This window comes from Tursiops truncatus, chromosome 12, assembly GCF_011762595.2.
Source record: "Tursiops truncatus isolate mTurTru1 chromosome 12, mTurTru1.mat.Y, whole genome shotgun sequence".
NCBI classification, from domain to species: Eukaryota; Metazoa; Chordata; class Mammalia; order Artiodactyla; family Delphinidae; genus Tursiops; species Tursiops truncatus.
Genome location: NC_047045.1, coordinates 34217608 through 34233652, shown reverse-complemented (window position 1 = coordinate 34233652; position 16045 = coordinate 34217608). Strand labels below are relative to the sequence as shown.

General features: G+C 34.6%; 1 pseudogene; it reads right to left on the bottom strand.

The window, feature by feature from the left end:
* Positions 1–314: 314 nt before the first annotated feature.
* LOC109548978 (cerebral cavernous malformations 2 protein-like) overlaps positions 315–16045 on the bottom strand; it is a 29352-nt pseudogene continuing 13621 nt past the window's right edge.

Here is a 16045-nt window from a genome sequence, read left to right as displayed (position 1 = left end):
AACTTGTGGTTGTCTGCATTGAGCTGCCGCTTGTGGATGGCGAACTCTGGACTGAGGCCCTTTGCGGTACTGGGGCCCCAGGGCGGCCAACTGCTAGGTCTCCTGGGAGGAAAGCCGGGTGTACTGCGTCAGTGCAGAGGCCGTCAGCAGCTAGGGGTCCAGCGCTCTGAGCGCTCTCGTTGGTGGTCAGGGCACTTGGCGATGTCCATACGCAGGAGGCCAGGCAGGGTGCCACCTGTGCGTGCACTTACCTAGGAAGGTGCCCGCTTCAGCCTCGTGGGATCCTCTAATGTTCACTTTTGTGGGAGAATCAGTCATTTTTGTGATGGGACAGAAGTGGTGGTAGGTATTGAGACACCTTCCAATATTGCTCTGCCCTGAAGGTCCATGGTGGACTCCACATAAAGTATGTGGAAGACTTGGCAGAACAGGAGCCAGGATCACCAGGCAGCTGGCCTCCACAGGCCCCACTCCGCTCTCGGACACGAAGCCTTTCCTGAGGCCTCTGGAACTTTCCACAGACAGCCTCGGGCTGAAGAAATGCCGGGGTCCTGGGCTCTTCAGTCCCACCAGGTGCAAGGCATCATACTGGAGGTGGGAGACAGAGGCAGTGCCATGGATGGGACCTGAGATGGTGTTCTCCTTGTCCCTCCAGGCCAGCTGGACATTGTAGGTGGACAGGCTGGTCACAGCATCGTGCTTGGAGAGCTGGTGGGCTCTTTGCACCATCAGTGAAGTTCAGGATTTCCTTACTACTTGAGGCAGTCAGGTGTCCTGGTACATACTGTACGTTAACTGACCTCAGCGCTTCACTTCCTTCTCTGGGTACTGGCTCAGCAGTACGTGGGGCTTGGCGTGCTTGGCAGGGACAGCACCACTGTGTCCAGGTCTTTCTATCACATTCAGCTAGGCTTTCTTTTCTCCACTTTTTTCACCTTTTAGGAATACTCATTTAAATGGCAACACAATTCCAGGTTTCTTGATTTTCTTGCCCCCTCTTCCATGTCCCCGCAAGCAGCCACAGGTCAAAATTGAGTGAGATGAGCATAAATTCTATTCATCAAATTAATACATTAACCATGTCTCAATTCAGTGTTTTATCTTAGTCATAGAGAGGAGGATTTGGGGCTTTATTATAAGGAGTGCCGTTTTTACAGATCTTATGTACAAAAGGCAGTTGATAGCAGTTTGTATGTTTGGTAGTTTATAAAGTTAAAAACTCCACAGTTCAGGAGTTCTGTACCATTTTGTCTTTAATTTTATTTTAAGTATACAGATTTAATCTATTCATGGGCATAATAAAACTAACACACTGAGGCACACAAAAGATTTTTGGTAACAAATTTAAAAGACATTCTTAGATATCAATATTTACTATGATAGATTTTAAATTTTTTCCAGATGTTAAGGAATAATATGTAGAAAAGTTAAAAAAAACTGATGAATTAATATGTTGCTACTAAACCTGAACTACCAAGTGTCTAAAATCCATTGACAGAAATAGTATTATGTTATACATTTTTATTTTACTTAACAGGATAATATGCATAACTTCCTTTTCCATTGAAGTCCCCCAACAATCAAGTCTAGAAAACTGAGAAAGGATGAGGCACTATTTAAATAAAATAACTCAGATAATTCAAAATTATATCAACATATTATAGTTCCTACTTAAGTTTTTTCCAACATTAATAGAAATAATTTTATCTCATGAAAAAAATTAATTATATTTCCAATTTTTTTCTCTGCTGTGTAATTTAGATTCAAATTTTTAATGAAAATTATAAAACTTAAAGATTTTTTCATCTTTAAATAAGACATTACCCAATATTGACAATGAGGTTTAAAATAAAATGGTAAAAATTTTAAATTAAAACTATAATAAATGATTAACAAGCAGTACATATTTAGTGTTTGAATAGTTCTAAGAGTAGTTCATTATTACACATTTGTGAGTCATTTCAAATCCTCCAGATTCCAAAACATTTTTGTGGTTTTATTGACATCATTCACCAGGAATTTATAATATAATTTACTGTTTTTGTGTATTTCTGTAGTTTTTTCATTATACTCTGATTTTATAATATCAATGAAATTTTCCATCATGTTATATATATCTATGTCTATGCAGTATTTTATTTAAATGAACAAAATAATTATCATTTTAATGTTGAAGAACTACTTTAATTACTTTAAATAATTTTATAGAAATATGTAATTTCAAAACATTTTTCCAAGTCTACATTTTTGCTTTAGTAACCTCACTATAATTTAAATAATAAATATGTACTTTGATACTATATACATTTATGTAATAAAACTTTTCCTGACAAAATTTTTTTACTCTTTGAATATGTTAATAAAAAGTAAAAATATATCTGAACAGATGCTTATAAAAATAATTCTTAAGGCAGTCTATGAATAAAATATAAATTCAGAGTAGTTTCAATCATACTGTTATACTTTACTTTCAAAATTGGAATGTGGTATATTCATTAATTTGTCTTAGTGATGTAGAGAAGAACATAAAAATACTTTTCAGAGCATGTTTACATATACCATACTGGAAATCAGGGATCATAAACAATATGGAAATTCTCATGGCATTCTGTTTTTGCATTTAAACTCTCCACATGTGTTATTACCTTACAAACAGTCCTATTTCATCTAAATGTTTCACCCTATTTGTTTACTAACCATTTTAAATTGGTTATGGTTAATTTCTTTATTTTCATTTTACCTACTAAAAAAGCAAATAAATACGTACAAGAGTTCAAAGGTAATACATGATTTTGGAAACATTTTCCAAAGAAACCTGTTCTAAGGATCAAACCACTGAATGCTCAACATTGAACATAATGCAGATGGCTAAGCATAATGCAGCTTTTCAAATTTGGAATTCTTCAGTAGTACATGTAAAAGGTGTGTGTATGAGGAAGGGACCAAAAGTAATGAAAAGGCAAAATTTGATAACTGTCCAGAGAATTCAAATTCCTGTAGTCAGTTATTATTACTTTAATTTATTCCTGATATAAGCCTTGGGCCACATCTAGGACTATCAAGATCTCACATGCATGCTTAAGATTGGTTTAAAACCAATTTGCAATCCTGCTGGCATCTGTTAAAATGTTTCTGCCTAGAAGCCCTAAGGTCGGGGGAGTCATACTGGAGTATGTGTAGGATAGAGCTGATTTTCAGCTGGTCTGGGAAAATTCTATCCTTATCTCTGGGGATACTGGAGGTTGGCTTTGACCAAGATAAGCTCTGTGGGATTTATCATGTGTAGTTTAAAGTCTAAAGATCTCCTAGACACTCCTAGGGCTTGGTTTACTGATGGTTTTTACCTGGTGTAGCCTATGAGATATGGCAATGTTTAACTACATTGCCAGACATGTGTGATCCCCCTTCCTTACTTCTGCCTTGAGTGCTCATGAGACCCAGATTCCTTGCACAGATCTTGATGCCTCAACTGATGTTGAAGCCTGGCCCATGTGCATTAAGGATTCTGGGGAGATTGTACCTGAATATATTTCAGACCTCCAAAACTTGCCTGTACTCTCTTTCTGTTGCTGTGTCTTATTGATACTTTCACTTTAAATAAAGAGCATTATGTGAGTATGCTTTGGGAAGCCTCGTGAGTCCTTTGAAATATCGAAACTTGGGAAATCTGTGTAGTATTTAATTCAACTTTTCTTGCTCAGGACTAGGGTGAGGAAAGGCAAGAGCCTAGGACCCAAAATTTAAGGAGGCACTCACTTTCAAGAATCTGAGAATACCTCCTTTAATTCTGTACCTCATTGCTTATCCTCATCCAGGACCTTCTATCTTTATAGTCTCAAGTATCTTTCCAATTAAATACTTAGGATAACTCAGATTTAGACTTCTAGCAATGTGTCTTTATTGTCTTTCCTGCCTTTGTGTTATTACCAAGGTAATCTTTATGAATTTTCAACCACTTCTTCATTTAAATCTATTGATATCATATCTATTGATCCTCTCAACACCACTGCCATTAAAACAATTTTAAACACTGTTGAAATAAATAATGCTAAAATTTTAATGAGAAAAAAATTGTTTAGAACCTGCCTCGATGATTTTGTTAATTCTAGAATCCTTTATTTAATGGCTGAATAGTACCTAGATTCAGTACCTAGATTCAGAAATCCTGCCATTTGCAACAACATAGATGAACAACATAGGGCATTGTGGTTTTTGTTTCTGATCCAGAAGTTTGATGCTAATGATGGCAATATCTTGCAAAGTCAAAGCCTTCGGAACACTTGGGCAAACTATTCAGTGTAGAATTCTACATATTAGAGAGTAGTTTAAAGCCTTGAACTACAAATAATCCTCTTCAAGGTAAGAGCATTAGCATTAGGTCTATAGCACTTGTTAAAATATGCACGTAATATTTAGTTGATGATTACTGCGTATTAAAATAGAAAATATAATAAACTGTAAGAGTTTATAAAAAATGTCACATATGCAGAGTATTACAGACACTTTCAAGTGAAATATTCTTTGTAACCTCTGTTGATATCCTTCTTGAGTTAGTCTCTACAAGGATTTATAAACCTAAGAGATTCATTTTAATTGTGATGGCATTTTCCCACCATGAGCTAGTCCATTAAAATCACATTGAATGAGATTGCAGGTAAAGTGTTCAGCTGTTGGTTAATTCTCAAGCCAAGATAAAATCATTTAACTCCACGTGTCCTGCTATGATTTAAAGTAACTATCTCAAACACTAGTCAGTGAAATGTGAAACTGTTAAGTGCTTTCCTTGGAGGCTTGATATCTAGCATAGTAATATATTTTCAATTTAGAAGAACATTCAGAATAAAATTCTAGGAAAGTATTTCCATTTTTTATTTTTAGTAATCTATTTAATTAATTCTTAAAATAATTTAATATTACAGTTACTTCAACCTTTTTTCCCCTAGTAAGAAAGCAAGGATTTTTAAAATTATATCTTTATTTCCTAAATACTAATTTCCTATATAGCCCATCATTTGTCAATGACAAAGTATTTCACATTGATAGAGATTCATTTAAATATATCATGCTTGATACCAATATTCATGATACATAGAATGGTATTCTGATATCGAGATTAGATTCTTATCCATGAAGAGTTTTATATCCCCAAAGCACTCATAACACAGATATAAAGTCTAATTGCTAATTAATTGTATATTAATTTTATAAACATGTTGTTATACATTCAATCTTCATTTTTATTATAATGTTTACAGTGCACTGTTACATAAAACACAGAATAAGTATGGAACAATGACATGGGTTTTGGAAGCACTAGCTCATTTTCAAACTTCAATGTATATTTTCTTGGTAAACTTTGTCAAAAATTTTTCCTCCCTGGGCATCAGTTTCTTTATGTAAAATGAGAATACTCCTACCATACAGGAATATTTTAAGATTAGGCTTCCTATTTTGCAAACCATAAGATATTACAGCAACATAAGTGAAACTCATGGAATAAATTACATATTAAAGTAAACAAAAGGAAAAATTATCCTAATAGACAAAATTTATTGAATCCAGTTATATGTGGCTGATGAGCTACATTAATGTTTCAATCTTGATTCATAAACTAAATAAAATGTATATATGAATTTCCATCTTCCACCATGATTTTAGAGATCTGGAAGAAGTGTTGCTAGCACTCTTTCATAAAAAAAGAATAGAACAAACAATTTCATCAACAGATGAATATATATAGAGATCTAGATACTATTCAGCCATTAAATAAAGGAAATCTGCCATTTGCAACAACATAGATGAACCTTGAGGATATTATGCTGAATGGAATAAGTCAGAGAAAGACAAACACTGCATAATCTCACTTATATATGGAATCTGAAAAAACAAATTCATAAAAACAGAGATCAAGATGGTGGCTGCCAGAGGTATGGCTTAGGGTAGGATAATGTATGAAAGTGGTCAAAAGGTACAATGTCCAGGTATAAGATAAATAAGTTTGGGGGATGTAGTGTACAACGTGATGACTGTAGGTAACAATACTGTACTGTATCTTTGAAAATTGCTAAGAGACTAGACTTTAAAAGTTCTCATCACAGGAATGAACAATTTTAAGTATGTGAAGTGATTGATGGTAACTAAACTTATTGTGGTAATCATTTCACTACATACGCATATATCAAACCATCTTGTTGTACACCTTAAACTTATGCAATGTTATAAGTCGACTGTACTTCAGTAAAATAGGATAAAGAAAATTCCAAATACTGATGAAAGAAAAAAAAATTCCTAGTTAAATGGAGGAAAAAAACCCTTATTTATGGACTTAAAGATTCAATATCACTAATATACTAGTCTTCCCCATTTGATGTATAGAGCCAATGGAATTCCAGTCGAATTCCCACTATATTTTTGGACCTTGAATAGCCTTAACAACTTTTCAAAAAGAAAAATAGGACTTCCCTGGTGGCCCAGTGGTTAAGAATCCACCTGCCAACGCTGGGGACATGGGTTTGAGCCCTGGTCCGAGAAGATCCCACATGCCACAGAGCAACTAAGCCCACGTGCCACAACTACTGAGCTTGCACTCTAAAGCCTGTGAGCCACAACTACTGAGCCTGCCTGCTGTGACTACCGAAGCCCATGTGCCTAGAGCCCGTGCTCTGCAACAAGAGAAGCCACTGCAATGAGAAGCCCGCACACCGCAACAAAGAATAGGCCCTGCTCGCCACAACTAGAGAAAGCCCGTGCACACCAACAAAGACCCAATGCAGCCAAAACTGAATAAGTAAATTTATAAAAAGAAAAAGGAAAGAAAAATAAATATGAAAGACTCAGAGTACCCACTTTCAAATCTTATTATAAAGTTATGGTAATAAAGACTATACACAGGAAGAACTAAGGGATTTTTTTTCCTTTCTTTTTTTTCACAGTGAGAAGCTAGTGGGGATCCTGAAGGTAAAACTCATGGAATTTTGGTGGCCTGCCTAACACTGGGATCCCCAGAGGTCATAACTTTCAAGATACTCCACACTGAGCTGCCAGCAGTTCTTCAATTACAGTTTAAGTCTGCCTACTTGTACTGGTGCCAGCAGTGGCTTCTGCTCCAAGTAAGTTGTGATTTTCTGTGATCCTCCATATCTTAGTTTATTCAGGTTTGTGGGCAGCAACTTGCCCTTTGACCTCAATTCTCTGAGTTGTTTTTCAGCTTGTTTAGCATTTTTTATCATGAGGATGGAAGTGCTAACATCCACACTATTTACATGTCAGAGCAGAAATATAGGCATTTATTTTTTAGAAACAAAATAGTCAAAGAGACTTAAAATTTTCAAATGTTATTCTATGGAAAATATTTTTCAGTGTACCACAAAAGCTAATAATTGAATGAACGCTTCTAACTGATTTGGTGTTATATGTATTAATCACATGTATACCTAAGAAAGCTACACAATGTGGAAAGTGCTGCTTTAGTTTGTTGACTATCTAGAAAATTGAATCTAATTTGGGGATTCATTAAAAAATTTTTTTAAATTATCTATTCTATGCAAGTTCAAAGGGACTATTGCCATTGCACCAGATTTTTCTTATACATATATACATAATCCCGAATTTTAGAATCATCTTCAAATGCTTTACATTTTATCTCTGCCCAGACATCTTTTATTTACCCTCAAGGGATTTTATTTTAGTTTTTAATGTGCAAAGATGGTGTTAAAATGAAATTCTTAGTTAGGAATGAAGTAGAATGTTCCATTCTTCATTGGTAACATATTTCCACCTACCCCAATTTAAAGAAAATCATAATCACATCAGGAGAATAGAAAACAGTTCTGAGATCTTCACAGATACTGAGGGAATTGGCAGTTTTCTGCTAAAGCAGGGCCACCCATACTATTCTGGATATCAGAACTATCAATAGCCATAGCAAGACTGATTGTAGTCTTTGAGTCATAGAGTATATTTGGAGAGCTGGCCATTATGAGCTTTAGAGAAAAAGCCATATAGTCAATAATGGTTACATTTAAAATTTTATACACACACACACGCGCGCACACACACACACACACACACACACACACACACACACACACACACACATATTGGTTTAGGAAAATTGAAACAGAGTATTTTGCCTTCTTAAAATAATATTTCTATTATCAGCTTCTCTTATTAGTATTGATAGAATCTCTTATTAGTATCTATACCAATAATAATTATGTAATTGTCACATAGAACTTGTTTTACCTACTGTAGCTTCTTGATATTCCAAATTAGACTATGTAATTCCAAACCTTTCTAAAATTCAGAAATGATCAAACCCACTCCCAAGACGCCAAACTAAAATCCAAAATTCTTGGCCGGTCATTCAAGTCTTAATAATCAGATTTCTGGTAACCTTAAGTTTTATTATATAGTGAAACTACAATTCACATACACCATGTACACCCATTCTGAAATATAGGTTCTTCCTTATACCTAACTCAAATTTATTAGACTTTTTTTGTAATAATAAAATTGTGCTGTTTTCTTTATACAGATCTTAAACAATGTTCTTTACTGTTATTTCTAGGTATTTTATAGTTGGTGTTGCTGTTGAAATGGGGAATCATTTTCCATTAAATTTTCTGTTTAATGCATAAAGATATTTGCATATATTTATCTAATCTCTGGACACTTTAATAACATTATTTTGGAAGGTTAGGTTGATTTCCTTTTGTTTCATAGGTCAAAAATTATATCTCTATCCCTCTGTAGATAGAGTTTCAGTTTCAAGTCAAGGGAATTTAATCTAATCCAATCTAATAAAAAATTTCAAGAAAAGGAGTTCAACTCTCTCAGTTTTCTAGGTAGACTACGCTCCCTATAGCAATTATAGCTATCGAAGAATTTTTTAGAGAGACATTTTCACTTGATGGGTTTCTAAGCCTATTAGTCCAAAATGACATGTATAGAGTAAATAATTTATTTAGAAATCATCTCAGGAGCACAGTGAGGGACTAGGGGAGCGATATAGTCATTCAAGGTTATGATAATAATTAAGTTAACACATTGGAAAAATAGGGTTTTATCTCCCCCTTGGAGAGACTTATAAAATTCACCTCAGAATTATCCCACCTAAAGTCAAAAAAGTTGTGGTATTTACCCATCACCTCCTTCCTTCATTATTTGAGGGCTTCTCCTGGGATTGTCAACTCTCAGGCACTTATAGACCATAAATTTTCACTGTCAGATATGCTTTTAGTTGGATACATACCAGTACTTGGAATAGGAAACCATCAGTAATTATGTTTTGCTACATTTCACTTCTTGCAAAATTCAGATCCACTTTCTTTACTTACTGATTCACTGATACTTGTAGCCAGTTGCAGTTTAAAAAAGAGGATAATTGAAGAAACCGTTGAGAAGTTAGTTTCCTGTATGCAGTTCATCCTGTGGCCATAGTTTATATATATCATTTCTCTCTTCTACCTCTCGTTCTAGATTTCCTACAACCTCAGTCAGTACTTCTGCTAATAAGTAGTTTGCCCAGTAAGATGACCCTGGCTTCTTTCTCCAAGGTAACTGTGCTGTTGCCAGTTCCTGGTGCTTTTAATTTTCTCTTTATGGTTATATCCATAAATGGAAGCATGCACAAGCACACCAGTAAATCTCCAGAGATGCAGCCTTATTCTTCCTTCTCCTGATTTAATAGCAACAGCTCTATTTCATCATGAAAATCAGAGTCAATTACCTCTATGAAAGTAGGAATAACTTGCCTGCCTTCAGATTTTTGGTGCAAACTGTCCAAAGTAACCACGTTGAACCCTTACTGTATTCCCAAGTAGAAAATCCTGTCTCCAACAAATCAAAGCCCCAAGAAATTAAAACCTAGGAACTAAGTCAAAAATAAAATTTTAACACAGTCTAAAATAGTGGGGATAAGTTCCCCAATGTGTCACTGAGAGGAGCTGTTACAATTTCCATTCCTAGGTTCCAGACCAATAATGTTGAAAAAGTATATTTAGTTCACACCAATATATTGAACTAACTTAGCCATTAAATGGACCTAGAATTTTTCCTTCTTTGATATCTGGTCTTAGGGAACTACCTGTAAAGTGTGAGGGATAAATATCAATGCAACAGATTTAGATGACATGTGAGTTTAGGACACCTATTTATGTAATATACTTTGTCCTTTCTAATTGCCTGAGCTATACCTCAAACACTCTCTTTCCATTGTATGATGAATTGGTATTAAGTCTACTCAAACTTATTATTTGGTATTTCAGAAAATATGCATTTCATTGTGGGCATCTTCATGTCCTCTAGTCACCAAAAGACTCAAGGCTAATGTCAAGGGCTTATGAGTCTATGATAGATCCAAGAACTGAATTGAAGAATAATTCTCAGTTGCACAAATCATGACACTGCTTGAGAATCCCAGAAGTCTGTGCTATAAATATCCACATGGTACCCTGATTCTGTAGATGTTTTTCTAGCATCATGGCATCTACAAAGCCATATGGTTTAAGTGACAGTACTACTTAGTACCATAATTTGAAATGGATACAGTTTCCTCTCTTGCTATTGACCTACTCAAAGCCCCAAAATTGATTCAGTTTTTGTCAGTATGGATGACATACATGACGTTCTGTACATTGACTACAGGATCTAGCCTTCTTCATACTTTACTGTGACAGAGAAGGAACATTAATATAGCTCTAAGGCTAGTAAATGTGTGCTGCTGTCTGTCCTAAAGGATTGTAAATGGCTTCTGATTCCCATTCTGGGTTGGGGTTGATAACAACACACCAATAGCCATTTGCCAAGGTTCAGGGTTGTGTGATATGTTTCAGTAAGATACTACATTCGTTAGAGCAGCTATGATTGTGGCTGTCACGTGGTTAAAGTTAGAATAGACCACTGTCATCTGCTTTGATCTATTTGCTTTTTCAGGGGACAAAGTATTGAATTAAGTGGGGATATGTCAGGGACTATCGTCCTTGCATCCTTTAGGTTTGTGAAGTTTTCACTGTACTGTGCCATTTCACTGAGTGTTGCTGTTGGTACTCTATTTTGACAGGGGTAAGAGGTATCGTGGATTTCTACTGAGCCTTTTCTACAATAATGGCTCTGAAATCTGTAAGTCAAGAAAACAAAATGAGATTCTGAGAGCACTTAACTATATTCATCTTGATCATGCATTCAGAGACCATAGAAATAGCCTAGGTCAACAGACCTACTGGAAAAATTATGAGATGGAGTTGGACTGGAATTTGAATTATCACTCTAAACGGGGTGAAGTGATGAGGAGGGCTCATGACTTTTGGATTTCCTGGTATCAGTTCAGTGTCGGCTTAAAATCTGCATCCAATAGCCCTGTGAAGATCTGAGTATTCAATTTTCCTAGTATTTAGTTACTATAAGAAACAGCTGTCAGCTCCTTTGGAGAAAAATTATTGACCAGTATGGTATATGCTTCCTGTGGGATTATAGGGCCTTTCTTCAAGGTGACCAAGCCTCCCATTAAACCAATGAGCTCTAGGTCTCAGAAGTTGTTTACATCTGAAAACTGGCACAGCCAGAGATCTCTCTGGTATTATATGTCAGGAAATATTTGTATGGGGTCCACATCTGTCTTGCATCCTGAAGCATCATGTTTTCTTCAAATTACCACAGATCCCTCTAGGTCAGGTTGCTGTGGATTATATTCTGTCCTTTTTATCCATCACATTCATTGTACGTACCTCTTACAGTTAAGTGTTGCCAGTTAGTCTGAGCTATTCTGAAGTGCTCTCATTCTCACTGATAACAGGGAGCTTAATTAAGAGCAGCATAAGATACATCAACCCTGGTCTACAGTGATTCTGAGGAAAAAGAGATAAAGACAAAGAGAGACACAGAGAGAGACCCAGAGAGAGAGAGAAGGAAGGGAGAGATTGAGATTTTAAGGAATTGTCCCACACATTTACAGAGGCTTGGAAAGTTCAAAATCTGCATGGTGGGTTGGTGAGTTGTAGACCCAGAGAAGAGCTGCAGTTCGAGTCCAAAGGCAGTCTTCCAGCAAAATTCCCTCTTTTTCCAGAAACGGCATCTTTTTCTATTAAGGCCTTTGACTGAGTGGACAAGGCCATCTTGATTTGAGTGTTCATTTCATCTAAAAATTACCTTCACAGAAACATCTAGAATAATGTTTGACCACATATCTGGGTGTCATAACATAGCCAAGTTAACACATGGAATGAGATGAACAATCACAGGTGATAAAAGCATGAATTCTGAAGCCATATTTTTTCTGGGTTCATAATCCATTTAGTTTTTGCACTATATGACTATAGACAACCTACTTCATTTTCCTGTAATTCAAATGCTGTCATATAGCTGTCACACTGTGATCTCACTACAAAGAGAGGGAGAAGTGTTTGTTATTATTGACAGTTAATTAATGGCCTTAGGAATGAAGTGGTTTGGAAATATTTAAAAACACAAGGAAAACAAGCATGAGGAAAATTGTTTTTAAAGGAAATCACAGAAAAGTCTTCACTATAATTCAAATATTTCTACAGATAATCTTTTATATGATTGTGAAGTCACACAGTGGTCCTATTTGCTGTACTATCACTGTTCATGATGTAATGTTGTTTATTCTAACTTCTGAAAACTGCAAACTGCGTAGTCATGATACCTGATAAGACATGATCAATATATGATAAGATATGATCTAATCTTGCTTTTGTGTATATGAAAGTCAGTAGTAGAGTTGATTTCTTTTCAAAACATATTCCAAGTTGTTTCATAAAAAAATATGATAATGATGAAGGAAAAAGATAATTCATAAAATGATTCTGAACTAGTGACTATTTAAATAAGATAGTTTTAAAAAGTCTATCAAAACTTTAGATCTTCTTTGGAAGATTCTCAACAACCTCAAAGTCTGAGATATCTAACATTTATTCAATCAAAGCTTATAAGACCTGAATATTATTTTCCTAATAATAAATTAGGGAAAAAAATATCAGTTGGACCCTATCAATTGAATTTCATTCACAATTGGTTGTGACTACATTCCCTATTTTTAATTGATCAAATTTCATTTTCATATTGAATGCTTTATTGACATTTAGAATAAATTTTAATTTTTTAACCGTTAGAGATATATATGAAATTATTTTAAATCTACCTTTCATTTATGGAAATCTAGCCTACTATGTGTTTGTAACCCTACAAACTTATGAGCTTGATTCAATGTGAACAAAAAAGCAGACAAAAACCAAAGCTGGCTACAATAGGTATTCATCTTTTTACTGTGGGTTCTACTAAAAACTGTTCATTAATCTATCTTTCCACAGTTTGGTTCTTGTCAACTTGGTGTATGATTGGTTTTATATGGAAAAAAACTATACTACAATGATAACGGGATCAGCCTCTCTCTTTTTGCTCTTATGTTCACCATCTTTCTCACCATGGGTGAAAAACTTTCTTTCATACTATGTCATCCTGTGCCATCTTTCATACTTGGTGCAACTTATATTTCAGTTGGTTTATCTTCTCTTTCACTCTTAAAATTCAGACAAAAATTACAAAGAGGTCATATTAACAAGATGACAGACTGTGTTTTACACATGTCTATTCTTAAAGGCATATTCTAAAATTCTCCCATGATTTGGTCACCACTTCTATTATAGTACCATTGTTGCAGTCTTCAAATTTAAACTGTGTCCCCTCTCTGAAACATAACTCTAATTTCTCCTATTGGAGAACACCATCACAGATTGCTCAAGATTGTTCACCCCATGTCTTAACCTGGACGTTTAAAACATCAAATGTGTACTGGCATGGATGCAGCATCTATTTGATAAATTCCATCCTCATAATGAATTTCATCCCATGCTATTTTTGTTAGGCTCCATCTCAGAACTGCTGGTGTCTCCTTTAGAGAGGTTGGATGGTCCATGTTATCAGGGAATGTGAGGAGGTCACTCACTCCCTGTTTATGAGTCTAATTGTAAACATATTCGTGTTGCATTCTCCAGGCTCTGCCTCCAAGCTATGTTGACATGATACAAAGCTGATAGAGCAATAGAGCTGGAAATAGTTTGCTAATTATCTACACTATGAAAAAATAATTTAATAATGCAAGTTTTATCTTAATTAAGATGCCATTTAAAATAACACTTCTGAACAATGGTATCAATCTTACTCTGTTAATAAATGGATAATATAATAAAAGATTTCTTGCTATAAGGAAATCAAATCATCAAGTACATCTTAAATCTGGATATATTTGTTTTTAATTTTTTCCTTGATTACCATTTTATTAAATGTAAATTTTCCCTTCAGTGTGATCATATTTTCTATTATATGACCTCATACAATTTGTACATAAAGACTTTTGTTTGTGAAGATTTTTCTACCTACCAGTGCTTACATATTGGACCAATACTGAAACTGAGAGCTAAGACAAATATTTCAGCTACTGGTAATGAATATTTAGATGTTTTATTTCTAAGACATTTAAAAAAATAATTAAACTTTATGTCTTTACTTGAAACATCTAAAAAAAGAAATATATAAGATGTTGTTAGAGTTTTATTTCATAGTTATTCTTATTAAGAAGACAAATATTATTTCCTTTAGAAAAAGATGGCCATATATTTTAAATTGTTACACTCTAACAATTTTAGTTTGAAGTTTACACATACTTGCACACACACATACACACATATATACTCATAAAAAGAATACAAAAATTGTGTGTGTGTGTATATATATATATATATATATACACACACATATATACACGAGCTAATCAATGACAACCCAAGTCAATAACAGCATAAGTCAATGGCAGCCAGTATATAAAGTAAGACTAATTATTTACTTCCAGAGCCACAAATCTGTTCATATTTAAGAAAATAAAGCATACTTTTCATGTTGTTAACCTTTAAATATTCACTATAATGAATTCATTTTATTACTCATATTTTCTTACTTTCATGAAAGTTTATCATAGTTGTTATTCACATAGAAACAAGGATGACTTCTAATGAGACTTATAAGCAATTCTGGAATGGTACAATGAGATTTCACTGCAGGTTGTATTAGGGTTGTAAATCTTTTTCTGTTCTAAGAAAGATCATACCCAAAAAGGAGATTTCTCAGAAATGGCAGAAAAGCCTCCCATGACACATTAGATATCACATGATGTTCAGCAGAATCTCTTTGTCTTGATACCTAGTTTTAGAAAAGCCAAATGTGTCTAAAATGTTAAAAGAAAAACCTCTAAGAGGGTGCTTTAAAGAAACTTCAAGGCTTTTAAAGCTCTAACACTTAAAATGTTTATCACAAAAATTTGTCAGACACCCTATGATTTTTTCATTTTTCTGCACTCACAAAATTATAAGAAAGTATTGATGGACCAGATAAAGTTATGGATATAAATGTAGGTAGACATATTTAAAAGCCATAGTAAAATTAAAAAGAAAATAAGTGCAAACACAGCAAAGCTTACTTTTCAAATGAACATTTTCCAAACACAATAATATTCTCAGGTTCTGAAAACCAGTTCCAATCTAAAAGAAACCTTAATCTCAGTCATAAATGTTATGAATTTGTCTTAATTCAGACCCAGAGTAAAGGAAGATTCCCTAAAACTTTCATGACAATCTCTTTTAATTTTTAATAAAATGCTTTCTAACCCTGGATTTTATGATAACAGACTCTCTTCCCTTTCTACCTACATATCTGACCATTTTTTCCCCAGTATTCATCACTTTTGCCCAGCCCTTAAACACCTGGCCATTTCTTCTGCCATTTCTTCTTGGGTCTCCTAATCTGCTTTATCTCTCTAATTTCCTAGAGTGTTCACCTCCACTGCCAGATCTTCAATTGCTGTTTATAGAATGTGTAGATGAATAACTGTAAAGCCTAACTCCAAAGGAGATCCCAATTTCTGGTCTTCAGACCCAAATCCAGCGATTGTGTATCTCTACTAGGTAGTCTGACAGTTATCCAGATAGAATTCATTTTCTTTTCCAAACCACTTTCCCTTTCAAAATTTCAATAT